Here is an 18,815-nt window from a genome sequence, read left to right on the forward strand (position 1 = left end):
ACATTTCTAAATGTATATTAGAAAAACTATAACTGCATATCCAAATATGACTTCATGGAAATTATTTCTCAGAGTGGAACTAAGTTTTTTTCAAATGAGTTGTTTTAAAGTCAACTTAAAGAGAAATATTAAATAAATACTAATACAGAAATACAGGGTATGGCAAAAGTTATCTTAAACAAATTCCAGTGAATGAAACTTGGCAAACATTGCTTTAGATCTTGTTTATCCTGCTTCCACTAGTTTCAGGTAATATTATATGTTAGGCAACCTTACCCGAGATAGCTACTGACCTCTGTGCCTTGGTTTTAGTCTCTAGGAAATGCAATTACTTGAATCAGTCTGTCAATATTTGTACATAACCTAAGATTTGTCATTATAAACCACCATCCCCTTCACCTTTCTTCAGTCCCTGAATCCAGACCTGTAATATGGGCCTTGCTGAGAAAGACATTGGTTTGTGCACTCATTGGCTGCTGGATTACCATCTTATGCAGTAGCTGAGTCTGGGCATAGCGACCAGCCAGAGCAAATACTGCTGTGCAGGGGTTGGGGTCAGTGATGGGGCGGGGGCAGCTGGGGCAGTGGGGTGAAGGGCAGGAATGCTGGCGGGCCCAGCTGGCTCTCCTGGCTTTCAGCAGTAAGTGCAGTTACAGATGCTAAGTGGGTCGGCTTCACTTCACTTCTCTGCCTCATCACCTCACTTTGGTTTTAATCAGTGCGTTTCAGCAGCTCTCCTTGGGAAATTGGTTCACACATTTCCATTACAAACACTTCTTTGTCTTTAAGTGAAAAGGGCACTTTTCTTCTCCCCATCTGAGATGTTATAGCCCAGGAAACCTCTGACTAGAACTTTCTTTTGTAGGTTCAGCTGTTTATGCAGAGTGAATTAGAGAGCTTTGCTGCAGTGTTTTACTTCTTGCAGATCTCAAACCTGCTCTTCTACACGCCAGGCATATTTATGGACTTTATCCAAAGCTGGTTAGCCCATGGAACCTTAAAGCGGTTAAAGCACTTTGGAAAATTTTCAGCTCTTTACCCATCAGTACAGTACAGTCCGATGCCATTGAATTCATCTCTTTCATCAATATTCACACAGTGACACCCCCTATCTCACCCCAACACCTTCTTGAGGCCTTAGCCTAGCACATGACTCCCCCTAGACAACCAGGGGTGTCCTTCCCCAGAAGACGTATTGCACTAATAGCCACACCACACGGTAAGCAGTAAACAGTGGTGGCTAATATGGCACTGTCTCCAAGTGACAGCAGCTGACAGCCTTTTCAAGTAGTAGAAGTAAAGACAGCAGCGGGAGAGATATTTGAGGAATGCAAGCTTGTTATTTTAATGTTAAGCTGTAAGCTCAAAAAAGCAAAGCATATGGCAGCAGGTCTGAGAGCAGTCGATGACTTGTTTGCTTTTTAAATATTTGTATTTCTTCCTTTGTAATGGAAAACTTCTTCCCAAGAATACTTTATTCAAAGTTGGAGCCAGATGTAGTCAGTGGATCCCATCGTTTCTTCCCAACCTGGGCAAAACATTTCAACACCACCAACCTAAACAAGATGATGTGGGCACTGGTCCCAACTGCCATGCAGTAGTGTCTGTGTTTGTGACAAGCTTGTCTGCAGCAGAACTGTAGACTGGAAGCCTGGGGATGCCGGGAGTTCCTCGTGTCCCCTCAGCCACACCTACTGCAGACCGAGGACATAGTTGATGTGGGGCCAGTATCTACTAGATGGAGGCAGACGTCCCTCACCCCCTACCCCACGCCCCCGCCCTGCTTCAGGGTCAGGCCTGTCCATTGGTTGAACCACTGAACAACTGAACCAACAAGAATCCATCTAGCTTGACTCTTAGCCCGGTGCCGAGAACTGCAGAACTTTTTGGCCCCTATTGAACTTATTCAAGGTGCTTAAACCCCAGCTTTGACCATTTCATGGTGACAGTGAGGTTTGGTGACACAGGAGAGCATCTGGTCCTCATCCAGCTGACTTAGCATGTTTAAGATGTTTGTACAAGGCGATCACTCAGTCACTGGCAGAAACTCACATTATTATTATTACTACTGCTACAGTGCTTTTAGATGGGATATTTTACAGTCTTTTCAAATTATTAGTAAATACTGATTAGAAGCCAAGGACTATTTATTTAATGTGTTTAAAATAATAATCTAGCTAACGTATATATACGTGTGTGTGTGTGTGGTGTGTGTGTGTGAGTCCCTACTTCTAGGCTAAGAAGCATTAAAAAGAAGCATTAAAACTGCCTGTGACTATCCTGAGCTCCTCCCATGCCCCCCTTTTACTCTTAACACAGGTTAACCCCCATCCTGAATTCTCTGTTGATCATTCTCTCATGCTTCTGTACCGAGTTTTTACTCCTAAATCATGAGAAGTTCTAGTTTTGCACATTTTCAAATGCTTAAACAGTGGACTCATATTAAATATATCCTCACGCTGCTTCTTTCCTTGCTTAATGTCCTATTCCGAGCATCTCTGCCGCACACCGTGGCAATGTATTCATTTACACTGATGAGTAGTATTTTATTGTATAAATATACCAGGATTTTTTCCTCTTCAACCCTAAATGGATATGTGGGTTGTGTTCAGTTTCAGCTAGCGTGAACACTGTTGCTGTGAGTTTCTTGCACAGCACATGTGCACATGCACACATTTTTCTAGGGAGCACCTCAGGGTGAAATCACTGGGTGCCAGATATATGCATCTTTCTTTACCAAATAATTCCAAACAGTTTTCCAAAGTAGTTGGGTCAGTTTACACCCCTGAGGGTACCCAGGACCCCCCTTGCTCTGTGCACCAGCACTCAGTGTGGCCACGCTAATCTTTGGCCCTAGGGCTGCTGCTTATTGGTAGCGCACTGTGGGTCTGAGAGGTGGCCCCTCATTATTAATGAGGTCAAACATTTTTCCAATTGCTCATTGGTCATATAGCTATGCCTCCTAAGGGGGGTATTTTTTTCACACTAATTGGTAAGATTTCTTTGTAGATCATGATTTTACAAGTAAAGATCTTCTAATCTGTGACTAGCCTTTGCTTTCTCTTAATGATGTCTTTGAATGAACCCAAGTTCTTTGAATAGTTGAATGGTTCAGCACTTTGCTGTATGGATAGTACCTTTTGTTTATAGTTTAAGAACTCGGTCCCTTCCCCAGGATCAGGAAGGTAGTTTCCTAAGTTACTATCATTGTTATTATATTATTATGACATAACTTTATTATAAAGCTTTATTATTGTTCCTAAGTTATTTTCTCTCTTGTGTCATCTTTCCCACTTAAATCCATCTGGAATCCATCTGGGTTCATCTGGAATTAGTTGTTTGATGTATGTGTGGTGTGAGGGATCAGTGTAATTTTTTTCCCATAAGAATACTCAGTTTCCTAGCACCAGGGTGTACCAAAAAGATCCCTTCCCTGCAACTCCAGAGTGTCCCCTTGTCATGACCCAGTGGCCACACAAGTGGGGGTGTGGGGCTTGGGGTGTTTCTGAGCTTTCTGTGCCCTTGGCCAGTGTGCCATCCCTGTGTGTCAGCCACTCTCCCTCCTTGCAGCTTTGCTCCATGTGCGGCGACCCCTCCCCATCCCCTCTCCAGAGCACCATGTCTATTCTTGGGCCTTCAAGCGTGCACGTAAATACTTGAATCAACCCGTCAAGTTCCACAAAAATTCTGTTGAGATTTTGATGGGGATTACTTTTAATCTACTTTCTCATTTGGGGTCAGATTATATATTTTATAACAGCGGGTTTTCCAATCCATGGCCACTCTATCTTCCTAACTACTTAGGTCTTTAAAAATACTTTAGAAAAAGAAAAATACCGGATGGTCTCACTCATAGCAGGAATTTAGAAAACCTAAATAAGGGACCAGGAAAAAGACTAATTAATACAAAGTGAAAATCAAAATCAACAAGCAACTATAAACCAGAGACACACCACGGGGGGGAGGGAAGGGGAGAGGAAGGACTAGGGCAAAATAAGGGGGGGGTGCAATTGTATGGGGAATATAACCAAAATGATAATGCATACATTGTGCAAAAATGAAAAATGATGTAAGAATTATATAAAATAAAATAGTAATTAAAAAAAATAAAAATACTTTCTTTGAATTTTTATAATTTTTTTCTTGAAGATTTTACTCAGCTATAGATTTACTTTCTCTTTCATGAATTTCTGTTCTTATATTATTTCCTTTCTTCTATTTTCTTTGAGTTTGTTATTTTTTTTAATTTAGTTTTCCTTCTTAATCTTTAAGGTTGGCTTAATCTTTTAAGTTGTATGTTTAGTGCATTGATTTTTTTTTTGGTCATATTTTCTGACATAAACTTTTAAGACTAAAACTTTCCTGCTAGTACTGCTTTAGCTATAAACCATGAGTTTCAGTATATGAAATTTTTGTTACCATGCAGGTCTAAATATTTTTAATTTCCTTTTTTTAACTCATTAGTTATTTTAGAACTGTGTTTTATAATTTACAAATATATTGTTTCTTTCAACTTATATTTTATTAATGGGCTTGTAATATCATTGAGCTGTGTTCAGAGACTTTAATTTGTATAAATTTGAAATCTGTTGAGATGTGTTTTATGCCCAGCAGGTGGTCACTTCTTGTACATATTTTCATGTGTATGTATGTGAAAAGAATGTTTTCTGCACTTTTTGTGTAAATTTTCATGTTTTATTAGGTGAAGCTATTAACATGCTGTTCAGATCTTTATTCATACTGATTTTTGCATACTTAATCTCTCGATTATTGAGCAGCAATGGTTGAAATCTATCAATAGGATGGTAGATTGTCCTATTTTACTGCATGGTTGTAGCTTTATTTCGTTTGCTTTAAATAGTTTAAAACACTGCCATTAAGTACATATAAATTTAGAATTGCTACATCTTCCTGGTAAATTCAACCCTTTATCATTATATATTGTCACATAATTCATTTTGCCTAAAATGCTATTATTTTGTTTGTTACACATTCACATCCATTTTTATTTTCACTTATATCTGTACATATACATATATGCATACAAACAAGTATGTGCGTGTGTGTGCATGGAGGTGTGCATGCTAGTGCCTGGGATATTTTTGTCCATTCTCTGAACTTTTTATATTCTTGTGTACTCTTGTGTTCATTATATGTAGCTGATCTTTTTTAATCCAGGCTAACAATCTTATCTGGAGATTTAGTTTATTTCCACTTACTGTAAATATTTCTACTTACTGTAATTTATATTAACATCTACATCTCATTTGTGTTTTGTATTTGTCCTGCCTTCTTTTTATATTTTATCCTCTCTTTTATAAGATTAGTCATGTTTTTCATACATACTTTTCCTTTACTAATTTGGAAAGGAAGTTTTCTTCCTTTTGTTATTGGTTATTGTTTAGTTAGAAATTTTAGTGAGGATCTGTTGCTGGCATTGTTTCTCAGTTTGTGTCTAAAAATTACATTTGAGGGCCTCCCTGTTGGCACAGGTAGCTGAGCACAGCACTGTGCAACTGCCCGTGGCCTCTGCAGCATGAGTTGGGTCCCCAGCCGGCCTGGGAACTACCCACATGGCACAGCAGACCTCTCCTGTCTCACCTGCTGCTCCCCTCAGCAATGTATTTCAGTACATCTGCCTGTTCTGCTCCCCACTCTGTCTCTGGTGAATCCTCTCACGCTCCCGCATCTCTGGCCTGTACCCCAGCTTTTGTATGCATAAATGAATGGGTCTTTTAAAAAAAAAAATTTGACTTTACTCTAAAAAGATTTTCAAACTGAGTCCATAATTCTAGGCTCGCATTTCCTACAGCACCAGTGGTCTTGCTTCTTTTGTGGTTCAGTTCAGTTCATTTTAACATCGTCTGTCTTTTCCCTTGGCTGCCTCTCCTACTGCTGCGGCCTTGTTTTCACGATGCAGCTGAGTGTGGGGCCTGCTCAGGCATTGCTGGGCTTTTTTAAACAGTGAATTGGTATTGTTTACATCGTTTATCATTTCTAGAAAATTCCCAGTCATTTTTGTTTCTTCAAATATTTCTTCTCTATGGATAGCATATAGTTGGACCTTGCATTTTCGATTTAGCCTGATCATTTCTGCCTTTTCTCTCAACTGTTCGGTCCATTCACATTTACTATAGTTAATGACATGGTTGGATTTACAGCTGTCATTTCTATGTGTCTTAGCTTTTTATTGTGCCTCCCACACTGCCTTCTTTTTCTGTTGAAGAGTTTTTAAAGCCCTTTAAGTATTAAACATCTAAGCCAAAGGATGAAAAATCAGTGTCTTCTGTTTATGTATTAAGTCTCTGACACATTAAGTTTTTCCCAAAATAATATTGAACAAAATACACATTCATATTGAATGGTGTTCATAATTTCTGATAGATTCACTGTCTACTGCCCTTGATATAAAACCTCACCCTTCTTTTGCAATATTGCTTTGCAGAAATTTCCTAAATAATTAATACATTCTGCTTAGGAATTTTCCTCACTGGCCCAAAAACAAAGAAGTAGGTGCCAGGTGACACTGGGCACAGTCGTGTCTGCTGATGACAGAGGCTGGGCTCAGGCCCCCGGAGCTGTGTGTTTCTGCCACAGAAGTTCATTTGCAGATAAAACACTGGGGTGAGAACGGACCATTTGTAACTCCTTGTCTTTGGAAAATGTATCAGAGAGCATTGTACTTACAGTGGCCATGAGAACTTTGTGTCCCTCGGTCATTTTCTAAGTCGGCAAGCCTTACCCTGGCTGCTAAGGGCCGCCACTGCCAGGGTCAGTTTCTTGCCCTGAGACAAGCTATGGTTGTGCAACTTGCCTAATGCAAGGTCTTTCCTTGATCTGAATCTTATTATTTCCTATTTCAGTAGGATATAGACCCTTATTTTGTGCTCTCAGAGAAGCTCTCAGGGCAATAGCACACCCACGAAACACTCAAGTGTTACCACAAAGCCCAGGAAAATAACTCTGGAAACCTCTCCAGATCCTCCCAGTGCCAGCGGGATCATGAGGGGGCTGGACAGCACTTCTAAGTGTGTCTTCTCCGTGATGCTGACACCTGGCAGACTCTGAAACTGCCACCCGGAGAGGCCCCCACCTCTCCTGCAGGCGGCTTCTGCTCCCGTGCCTGGGAGAACAGACTCTGTCAGACTGTCGATTTCTTTCTAACCTTGGGCGCTAGCTGTGTGGAGGAAGCAAACATATATACATTCTTTCCCTCATGCATCCTTTCACTTGGGTGGCAAGACAGCCATATCACTTACTCGCTGCTTTCCTGCAGGCCCCCTCTAGTCAGCACTTAATAGAGGTTTAATCATTTGAGGACCACCAAAGGTGGGTGGTATTATCACCTCCATTTTACAGATAGGAAAACTGAGACACTGACGTTAAGTAATTTGTGCAAGATTATGCCTAGCAGGTGGTGAGACATTTAAAGGCAGGCAGTCTGCCCCTGACATCTGTGCTCTTAGCCATCAAGACACTGAGTTCCTGCCACATTCCGGGCTGTTCTGGTGCGGATGCTGCCATGAACATGGTAAAAATTAGTTCTGCTCTGGGCACTGACAGGCCAGTTGAGCAGGATTTTTTGCTGTCTCCCCTGCTAATCACATCCGTAAACTAGAAAACCTTTCTTTATTTGAATATATATCTGTTTTTAAAATAATCATTACTTGGCAAGTAAGACTGTCTCATTTATAGACACCCTTTCAGAGAAACTCGGTTGAGGCTGAAATGTCATATTGAGTGATGTTTCAGTGTAGTGAAACTGAGAGGCCAGGTGTTGGGAGCTATTTTTATGTCTGAGCAGGGTGATAGAGCGGTGGACATGCCCATTAAATTTGCATTTGATAGAAAGTTGGACCACAAGGACAGAAGCTGTTCCTGTCACTAAATTAGAGAAATGATCCATTGGTGCCATGGGATGGGTGGGAGGGGTGAGGCAAGGCAACCCAGAGATGCCTGTGCCTAGGGCCACGGAGAGGCAGGCTGGAAGATACCATGGGTCAAAGTGGAACTAACTCAGTGGTATAGTGGTTTGTTTAAAATCAACTTTCCACAACAAAAATACTCCCCCCCCAAAAAAAAAACAATGGGTAAAGGATTTGAATAGACATTTCTTCAGAGAAGATATTCAAATGGCCCATAAATACCTGAAAATATTCTTAGCATCTCTAATCATTAGTGAAATGCAGATCAAAACCATAATGAGGGGCCTCCTTGGTGGCACGAGGGGTTAAGTCTCAGCACTATCAACCTATGACCAGCCACTGCAGCATGAGTTCAATCCCCAGCCAGGGAGGTGACCCTCATGGCACAGCAGACCTCTCCTGTCTCACCTGCTGCTCCCCTCAGCAGTGTCTTTCAGTAGATCTGCCTGTTCTGCTACCCACTCTGTCGCTGGTAAATCCTCTCACCCCCAACCACCACTGCACCTCTGACCTACACCCCAGCTCTTGTACGCATAATAAATCTTTTTAAAAACGTGTTTAAAAAAAAAACCATGATGAGATACCACTTCATATCCATATGCATACAAGAGCTGGGGTACAGGCCAAAGGTGTGGGGGGGTGAGAGGATTCACAAGAGACAGAGTGGGGAAAAGAACAGGCAGATTGACTGAAGTACACTGCGGAGGGGAGCAGCGGGCGAGAAAGGAGAGGTCTGCTTCGCCATGTGGTTTTCTCCCTGGCTGGCCGGGGATCAAACTCGTGCTGCAGAGGATGCAGATTGCTTCATGGTGTGGTGCTTAACCCCTTGTGCCACCAGGAAGTCCCAGGATGGCTATTATTTTAAAGAGAAACAAAGTAACAGTTTAGTTATTTGTGTTAGTGATGATGTAGAAAAACTGGAACCCTTATTCTGTGCTGGTAAGAAGGTAAAGTAGTGCAGCTTCTATGAAAAATAGGATGACAGCTTCAGAACATTAAAAATAAATTACTGTATGATCCATCAATTCTGTTTCTAGGCAAATACCCAAAGGAATTGAAAGCAGAAACTCAGACACTGTACACTCATGTCCATAGTAGCATAATTCCATAAGGTGGAGACAACCCAGGTGTCCACTGGTGAGTGAATGGCTATACGCAGTGGAGTATTATTCAGCCACAGAAAGGAAGGAAATGTTGACATACGCTGCCATGTGGCTGAACCTTGAGGATGTTATGCTACATGAAATACTCCAGTCACCAAAGGACCAGTTACTATGATTGCACGTAGGTGAGAGTCCTGGAGTCCAGAGAGACAAAAAGTAGAGCGGTGGGTACCAGGGGCTGGGGAGCTGTTCACAGCACAGAGTTTTGGGTTTGCAAAATGAAAAAGCCAGTGACATGGTCGGTGGTAATGGGGGGACAGTGGTAATGGGGGAATGGTGGTGATGCTGGCACAGTGGTGATGGGGGGACGGTGGCAATGGTGATGGGGGGACGGCGGGAGGGTGAGAGAATTCACCAGAGCCAGAGCGGGGAGCAGAGCAGGCAGAAGGACAGAAGTACACTGCTGAGGGGAGCAGCGGGCGGCAGGAGAGGTCTGCCGCCATGTGGGACCCTCCTCCAGTGGCCGGGTAGCAGCCGAGGATCGAACCGGCACCGCAGAGGCCGCCGGCAGCTTCGCAACCCAGCGCTCAACCGCTGCACCACCAGGGAGGCCCTAAAAAATCGACTTTCTGATCTCTCTTTGTTGTGTGATGCAGGGGGGCTTCCAGCTTTCTTGAAAAGTTGAGAGTGGATGATGAGTGTTCTTCCACCCTTGGGTTTCTCTCTTCTGGGAAGGACGTGCTGCATGTCCTCTACACACACTTCCCAGCAGGTGCTGGGCCTGTTGCTTGTAGTAAATGTAGATGCTTGTCAAAAGAAGGAGAATCGCCAAACAGGAATGAAAATTGGCTTAGGAATGGGCAATTAGGTTTATGAGGTAAGGACAGAAGAACTGGAAAAGAGGAAATGGAGGAGCAATATAGTGGCAGTCAGATCTGCTTCTGAGATGATCTTCCTTTCTCCTGGGCTGGGAGCAGCCTTGTCCTCAGGTTGGGACCTGTGCCAGCCCAACCTCTTCTCCAGAACTAGACATGCACAGGCTCTTCTCCCACACTAAAGTCCTTACAAGAATCTCTTGCTTTCTTTCTAGAGTGTTCCCTTTTGCTGGTTATTTCTGAATATGCTGAAGAGAAAGACTTCAGGGCATTCAGATCCCCTGGTCAGCCAGAGAAGGACGTGCTTCAGAAGACCTGGCAGCTGGGAGAGGTCAGGCTAGGGCAGGAGGGGAACTGGCCACACCAAGGCCACACCGAAGCCATCCATCCCCAAGGTGGCAGGCGGAGGATTTATTTATTTTGGTGTTTTTTCTTACAAGATCTCAAGTTCTCCTAGACATCTCATTCAACAATCCAAAGCATTGAGTACCCTCTTCTGACTTCACATAGGGGGAGGGGGTTCCTGGACACCCCTGGATCCCTAGCTCTCTATCTATTCAGTGAATGGTTTATTTTTTTTTTGAATAATAAATTTTATTTTTATATTCCCCATACAATTGCAGCCCCCCCCCATTCTGACCCCAATCCCTCCCCTCCCGCCCCCGCCCCCCTAAAAGTGTCTCTGGTTCATAGTTTTTTGTTGATTTTGATTTTCACTTTCTTATAGTTATTCATTTTCCTGGTCCCTTATTTAAGTTTTCTAGATTCCTGCTATGAGTGAGACCATCCGGTATTTTTCTTTTTCTTTCTGGCTTATTTCGCTGAGCATGATCCCTTCCAGCGCCATCCATGTTGCTGCAAATTGCATGTGTTTATCTTTTTTGAATGCTGAGTAATATTCCATGGTATATATGTACCACATCTTCTTGATCCAGTCATCTATTTTTGGGCATTTGGGTTGTTTCCAAAGCTTAGCTATTGTAAACAGTGCTGCTATAAACATAGGGGTGCAGGTGTTCTTTGGAATTGATGTTTCTGTGTCCTTTGGGTAAATACCTAGGAGTGGAATTGCTGGATCATATGGAAGCTCTATGTTTAGTAGGTCCAGAAATCTCCACACAGCTCTCCACAGTGGTTGGACCAGTTTGCACTCCCACCAACAGTGCAGAAGAGTTCCTTTTTCTCCACACCCTCGCCAACATTTGTTGTTGCTAGTTTTTTTAATATGTGCCATTCTCACTGGTGTAAGATGGTATCTCATGGTAGTTTTGATTTGCATTTCCCTGATGACAAGTGATGTTGAACATTTTTTCATATGCCTGTTGGCCATTTGCATTTCCTCTTCAGAGAAGTTTCTTTTTAGCTCTTCTGCCCATTTTTTGACTGGATTATTTTCTTTGTTGTTGTTGAGTCTCATCAGCTCTTTGCAGATTTTTGTGATCAGTCCTTTATCATTAGTGTTGGGTGCAAAAATGTTCTCCCAGTTGGTGGGGTTTCTCTTTGTTTTTGTTATTGTCTCTTTTGCTGTGCAGAAGCTCTTTAATTTGATGTAGTCCCAGCTGTTGATCTTTGCCGTCACTATCACTTCTTTGGGTGATGTGTCCGTAAAGATGTCTTTGAGGTGCAAATCACGTAGTGTTTCGCCTATATTTCCTTCTATATATTTTATGGTTTCAGGTCTTATGTCTAGTTCTTTAATCCATTTTGAGTTGATTTTTGTGTATGGTGTGAGGTAGTGGTCAAGCTTCATTCTTTTGCATGTAGCGACCCAGTTTTCCCAGCACCATTTATTGAACAAACTTTCTTTGCTCCAATGCATAGTCTTTGCTCCTTTGTCAAAGATTAGTTGACCATAAATCTATGGGTTTATTTCTGGATTTTCTATTCGATTCCATTGGTCTGTATATCTGTTCTTGTTCCAATACCATGCAGTTTTGATGATTATGGCTTTGTAGTATAGTTTGAAGTCTGGGAGTGTGATGCCTCCATTCCCTTCTTTTTTTTTCAGGAGAGCTTTGGCTATTCAGGGTTTTTTGTGATTCCATATGAATTTCATCAATAATTGTTCTATTTCTTTGAAGAATGACATTGAAATTTTGATTGGAATAGCATTGAATCTGTATATTGCTTTTGGAAGGATGGCCATTTTAATAATGTTTATTCTTCCAATCCATGAGCAGGGGATGTCTTTCCATTTCTTTGTGTCTTCTTCTATTTCTTTTAACAGTGTTTTATAGTTTTCTTTGTATAGGTCCTTTACCTCTTTTGTTAGATTTATTCCCAAATATTTGATTTTTTTTGTTTCAATAAAAAAAGGGATGGTTTTTTTGATTTCTTCTTCTTCAGATTTATTGTTTGTGTATAGGAAGGCTACTGACTTTTGCGTGTTGATTTTGTATCCTGCCACTTTACTGAACTGATTGATGAGTTGAATTAGTTTTTCTGTGGAGTTTTTGGGGTTCTCTATGTATATTATCATATCATCTGCAAATAGTGATAGCTTGACTTCTTCTTTTCCTATTTGGATTCCTTGGATGCCTTTCTCTTGTCTTATTGCCCTGGCTAGGACTTCCAGTATTATATTGAAAAGCAGTGGTGAGAGTGGACATCCTTGTCTTGTTCCAGATCTTAATGGAATTGCTTTCAGCTTTTCACCATTGAGAATGATACTGGCTGTTGGCTTGTCATAGATGGCCTTTATGATGTTGAGGTATGTTCCTTGTATCCCAAGAATTTCAAGGGCTTTTATCATGAATGGGTGTTGCACTTTGTCGAAAGCTTTCTCAGCATCTATTGATATTATCATATGGTTTTTATATTTCTTTTTGTTGATGTGTTGGATAACGTTGATTGATTTTCGGATGTTAAACCATCCTTGTGTCCCTGGAATGAATCCTACTTGGTCGTGGTGAATTATCTTATGGATACATTGTTGGATTCTGATAGCTAAAATTTTATTGAGAATTTTTGCATCAGTGTTCATTAGGGAGATTGGCCTGTAGTTTTCCTTTTTTGTGTTGTCCTTGTTCGGTTTTGGTATTAGTGTAATGTTGGCTTCATAGAACGTGTTTGGTATTGTCCTTTCCTTCTCAATTTTTTGGAAGAGTTTGTGAAGGATAGGCACTAATTCGTCTCTGAATGTTTGGTAGAATTCATTTGTAAATCCATCAGGTCCTGGGCTTTTGTTTTTGGGGAGGTTTTTGATTACCATTTCAATTTCGCTGCTTGTAATTGGTCTGTTTAGGTGTTCTATTTCTTCTTTATCTAGCTTTGGGTGATTGTAGAGTTGTAGGAATTTGTCCATCTCCTCTAGATTGTTAAACTTGTTTCCATATAACTGTTCATAGTAGTTACTGATTATTCTTTTGATTTCTGCTGTGTCCGTTGTGATTTCTCCTCTTTCATTGATGATCCTGTTTATTTGTGCTTTCTCCCTTTTTTCCTTTGTGAGCCTGGCTAGGGGTTTGTCTATTTTATTGATTTTTTTCAAAGAACCAGCTCTTGGTTTCATTGATCTTTTGGATTGTTTTTTTAGTTTCAATTTCATTTATTTCTGCTTTGGTTTTTATTATTTCTTTTCTTCTACTGGTTTTGGGGTTTTTTTGTTGTTCTTTTTCTAGGTCTTTGAGCTTCGAGATTAGGTTGTTTCTTTGAGTTCTTTCTTGTTTCTTGATGTGAGCTTCTATTGCTATATATTTTCCTCTTATTACTGCTTTTGCTGCATCCCATACATTTAGGATATTGGTGTCCTCCTTGTCGTTCAATTCAAAGAATTTTTTAATTTTTCTTTGATCTCCTCATTAGTCCAGTGGTCTTCCAGTAGTGTGGTTTTTAATCTCCATGAGGTAGGAAAGTTCCTTGCCTTCTTTTTATGGTTTATTTCTAGTTTGATGCCTTCATGGTCAGAAAAGATGGTTGATATGATTTCAATCTTGGTGTATCTGTTGATGTTTGTCTTGTGCCCCAGTATGTGATCGATCCTGGAGAATGATCCGTGTGCGCTTGAGAAAAATGTGTACTCCGTTTTTTGGGGGTTTAGTGTTCTATAGATGTCTGTTAAGCCCAATTGCTCTAGGTCCTTATTTAGAGCTTTGGTTTCTTTACTTATTTTTTGTCTTGTTGATCTATCCATTGTTGATAGTGGTGTGTTGAAGTCTCCCACTACGTATGTGTTTTCTCTGATGTCTGTTTTCAGAGAGGACAACAGTTGTCTGATATATTTTGGTGCTCCTTCGTTTGGTGAGTATATGTTAATGAGTGTTATTTCTTATTGAAGTATTGTCCCCTTGATCATAATGTAGTGACCATTGGGGTCTCTTTTTATCTTTTTGAGTTTGAAGTCTGTTTTATCTGATATAAGTATAGCTGTTCCTGCTTTCTTTTTTGGTCCATTTGCTTGTAGGATTGTTTTCCATCCTTTAACTTTGAGCCTATTTTTATCTTTTGTAGCTAGATGTGTTTCCTGGAGACAGCAAAAGGTTGGGTTTTGTTTCTTAATCCAGGCTCCAACTCTGTGTCTTTTTATTGAAGAGTTTAGTCCATTTACATTTAGAGTTAATATTGATATGTTAGCATCTGTATTTGCCATTGTGATTGTCTTTCCTTTCATTTTATTTATTCTTTTAATAACTTTTTTTTTTTTGGCCTTCTTTCATTGTTATTCGTCCCTCTGAGGTTCTGGCTTTAGGACTCCTTGTAGTATTTTTTGGAGTGGGGGTTTAGTTGTAATGAAATTCCGGAGTTTCTGTTTGTCTGGGAAGGTCCATATTCTTTCTTCAAAGAGGAAGGAGAGCTTTGCGGGATAGAGTATTCTTGGTTGGCATCTGTTTTCTTGGAGTCTGTTGACTATGTCCCTCCACTCTCTCCTTGCCCGTAGTGTTTCTTCGGAGAAGTCTGATGTCAGCCTGATTGGCTTTCCTTTGAATGTTATCTGTTTCTTCCCTCTTGCCAGCTTCAATATTTTTTCCTTGTCCTGGATTCTTGGGAGCTTTACTATTATGTGTCTTGCTGTATTTTTCCTTTCGTCGTGGAAGTTTGGTGTTCTTCTTGCTTCTTGTATATCAATTTTCAGCTCCTTCTTCACATTTGGGAAGTTCTCTTCAATTATCTCTTTGAATATTTTCTCTGTTCCTACATCTCTCTCCTCTCCTTCTGGTATTCCTATAAACTCTTATATTTCCTTTCCTCATGGAGTCAGATAGTTCCCGAAGTCTTTCTTCGTTCTTTTTCCTTCGTACTTCTCTTTCCTTTTCTGTTTTGGTTCTTTTTATTTCTGTGTCTTCAAGAGTACTTATTCATTCTTCCATTTCATCTATTCTGCTTTCATTGCTTTTCCCAGAATTGTTTAGTTCTTCCATTAATTCTTTGATCTCCTGCATTTCTTTTACTTCCCTCTTTAGGGACTCAATTTCATTCTTCTGACCATTGTTTTCCCTCTTTAGGGACTCAATTTCCTTCTTCTGATCATTGTTTTCCTTTATGACTTCTGTCACTTTTTTAATCATGGCAATTTTAAATTCTCTTTCTGGAAGGCTCAGAAGTTCTTCCAAGTTACTGTCGTTGCAATCTGGGGGGGTGGTTTTCTTTTTGTGGTGTGCTTCTTTCCTGAGGAGTTATTAGGTTGCGTGTGGTTCTTCTACTCCCTACTGTCTGTTTTCTAATTTGTCGTATGCATTGGGACACTGTGTTGCTTGGACTGGCCGGCATCTTGGGTGGACTTCTCTGCTCCCCTCTGGTTCCTCCAGGAGCCATATGTCAGTTTCAAGCAGTCTTTATTGGAGAAAGGTCCCTGTTCTAAAACGCCAATGTGGGGACACACTCCCCTGTGCGCCTGGTCTGCCCCGGCGGTGGGTTCCTGCTCCCCCTCTGGGCTTGGACTGCAGGCCAGAGGGGGTCTGGCGTGGGCAAACTTCTCCTGCTTACCTCTGGCTCCTGAGGAAGCCTTCTGCAGGTAGTCTTTACTGAAGAAATGTCCCTGTTCTAAAATGGTGATGTGGGACACACTCCCTGCGCGTCCGGTCTCAGGCACACTCTTCTGCGCGCCTGGTCTGCCCCGGCTGTGGGTGCTCGCTCCCCCTGTGGGCTCAGACTGCTGGTCGGAGGGGGCCCGGCGTGGGCTAACTCCCCAGCTGGCCACTGGCTCCTCCAGGAGCCTGTGCTGGCTTCAAGTCGTTAGGTGGCGCCAGAGATCTCTCCTAGAGCCCTTGGGGAGCTGATTTTCCACCCCGTGGGACAGGGACCAGAGCGGGAATGGTAGGGTAAACCTCAACGGCTTTGGGGTGCTGTGTCTGCCTTGTGCCCCACCGTCGTGGGGAACCCACGCCCCTAATTTCGTGCCCCGGGTCTCAGTTCCAAAGCCCTCAGTTCCAGGACGCGGGCTGTAGCCCAGTTCAGTGGCGCGGGAATGGTGCCTTTTGAATCCCGCTCCCGTGCCTGGGCGCCTGGTTCCTGCTCACTCAGTGAGGGCCTCCGTGCGTCTCCCCGCAAGCCTAGGTCGCAGGCGCGGGGACCTGGGCAGCTGCGATCTGGATCCGCGTTTGCTTTTCAACCGCACTGCTTTTCCGCGCAATCCCGATCCCGATCCGCGTCTGCTTTTCCAGCGCGCCGCTTTTCCACGCAAGCCAAGCTTACCTGGTGGGCCGGAGCTGTGTGCTGGTGCTGGCCTCCTCCTGGGGGGCGGGGCTCTCTTTAATGGTGCCTGGAGCTCACCTCCGCGGCGGATCCTGCAGGATTCTCCACAGCTCCCGTTCACGGGGTGTGGTGGCTGAAATAGTTCCTTTCCACTCACAGTCCCGCTTGCTGCGTAGTTTGTTCTTGTTGGTCGTTTTAGTTTGTTTTTTTTTGTTTGTTTTGTTTTTTTTCCTCCTCTCTGCTGGTCGGAGAGTGCCGACTGTGGGCGGGGGAGGGGAGCAGGGTTTTGCGCTTTCCTCCCTTCTGGTCTTCTTTTATGGCAACTTTCTTCTTCGGGCAGTTTGCTGGAGTCACCCGTTTATCTTCTGTGTCCCACTTCTCACTGGGACCTGCCGCTTTTCCTCCCTATTAACTTTTTTTAATGGGAGATCTTACTCTCAGCGTCTCCTTGCCGCCATGTTGCTCCGCCCCCTCCTATTCAGTGAATGGTTTAAACTAATGGTCCTGCTGGAAAGATAGCCTGATGTCCAGGGTCACAGCTGAGCATGTCTGCTTGTGTGTCTCCTAGGGGCTGTTCTGGTGCTTACGCTGCTACTTCTGCTTTATGGTAAAATGGTGGTCTGCTCTGCAGGTGGGTCAGTAGAGCACCTGCCAGGGGCCCCAGCCACCTCTGAGAATACATCGAATAAGCCACATGAAGCTGAATGTCAGGTCATTTGTAATGGTTTTAAGATAATGTATTTTAAGGTAATGAAAGTTTCCCATCCAATAACAAAACAAAACTACCTGAGAACGTAGAAGAGACTCTCCAAATTTACCTCTTAAGTATTCTTGTGGGGCTCCTGAGCTGAAACCAGCTGGTGACAATTGACAACCTAGAAACAATCCCTCCCTGGAGTGTATCCTCAGTTAATGTCTAGAGGGCCCTGCTTTCTGCCACATGGTGCTTGGTTCAGAAGAGCCAGGCTGAGGAAGGGCCCTCCCTCACTATCACTGACTCTGTGACCTACGGCACGATGACCTCGGCCTTTCCACTGTGGCCACCATCCCACACAACTGCAGTGGGTAGAGCTCCCTGTTGGGTGTGGGGGCTGCCTCCATTTCCCCTAGCACCACCAAAACAAGCACTGCCACCTACATAAAATATGACCCTTCTCGGGGTGCCAAGTGAGACTACACAAGGGTAGAGGCAGAGAATGTGGGGAATGTAAGATAGTCCAGTGTGCCCTGTAGCAGGACTCAACACCCCATCTCAGAGAGGTGCTTCCACCCCTGCCCCCACAAAGAACAGCTTCCCTGCACCCTGTCCAGTTTCCTTCTCTCCTGTTCCCCCTACCTGGGAGTGAGGCACCTTTTCTGTGTTGCAGACCTGCATGCTTTCCTTTGAGTCCGTGCCACATCTGCCCCTGCCCTGCCCTCCTGGGTCTAGGTGATGACAGGCTTCCCATTCTTTTGACATTTTTCCATTATTCACTAATGGACCCAAATGTCTCATTTCTTCATCTGTGCTCCCCTCGCTACAATGGAGAACATGGGAAGATCAGGCCATGGAAGCTCATGGCAGACGTAAAGACAGGAGACTGTCCAGGGAGGTGGCCGCTCAGAAGTGGTGGGTCTGTCAGTTTGTCTTCAGCTCCCCCCTCCACCATTTTAGAAATGGCTGATGGCTTTGTGGTTCAGAGAGAATCGATTATGTCTGCTCAGGGCCAGAGCAGTATAACAGGGAGACTATTTTCCCGTTATATTTCCTCTTCACACCTGTACTGCCACAGGGTCAGATTTGGTCTGATTTCTAGAACAGGTATTAAGGACATTTGCTCACCAGCTTGTTTTCCACACCTCAGGCAGGTACCCCATCCTGCTGACTCAGCCCCTGGTATCTCCTGGTCAGTCAGCACCCAGGAAATAGCCCTGATCCTCCTGGGTACCCTGTGATCTGTGGCTGCGCTGGGTGAGATGTGGGGCTAGGGCCCTGGCAGAGGCCTGCATTCCCAGTGTTCCTAGTCGGCCTGTCCGGGTCACCTCAGCAGATGTGCTGGCTCCAGGATGCCAGCTGGAGTTGAGGTTAATATGCAGGAGCAAAAAATGAGCCAAAGTGGGGTTTCTTGAGGTGACTTATTCCAGCTAAATATGTCAGTTGTTTGTTTGTTCTAAAAATAATGATAGAAGGATGGGGGAGTATTCCAGATTGTTGACACTTTGACTGAAATGAGAAGCAAAATGTAACTGATAGGGGATCTAGCAGGAGTTCCTGGCCGTCATAAAGAGGAGGCAGGACCAGT

General features: G+C 43.1%; 1 protein-coding gene across 4 annotated transcripts in view; it reads left to right on the forward strand.

The window, feature by feature from the left end:
- The window catches only part of TTC7B (tetratricopeptide repeat domain 7B), a gene marked incomplete at both ends in the record, with an annotated part of 220,263 nt that overhangs the window by 133,808 nt on the left and 67,640 nt on the right, over window positions 1-18,815 (forward strand). The window lies entirely within an intron of this gene.

The sequence above is a fragment of the Talpa europaea genome (assembly GCF_964194135.1).
Source record: "Talpa europaea genome assembly, chromosome: 8".
NCBI classification, from domain to species: domain Eukaryota; kingdom Metazoa; phylum Chordata; class Mammalia; order Eulipotyphla; family Talpidae; genus Talpa; species Talpa europaea.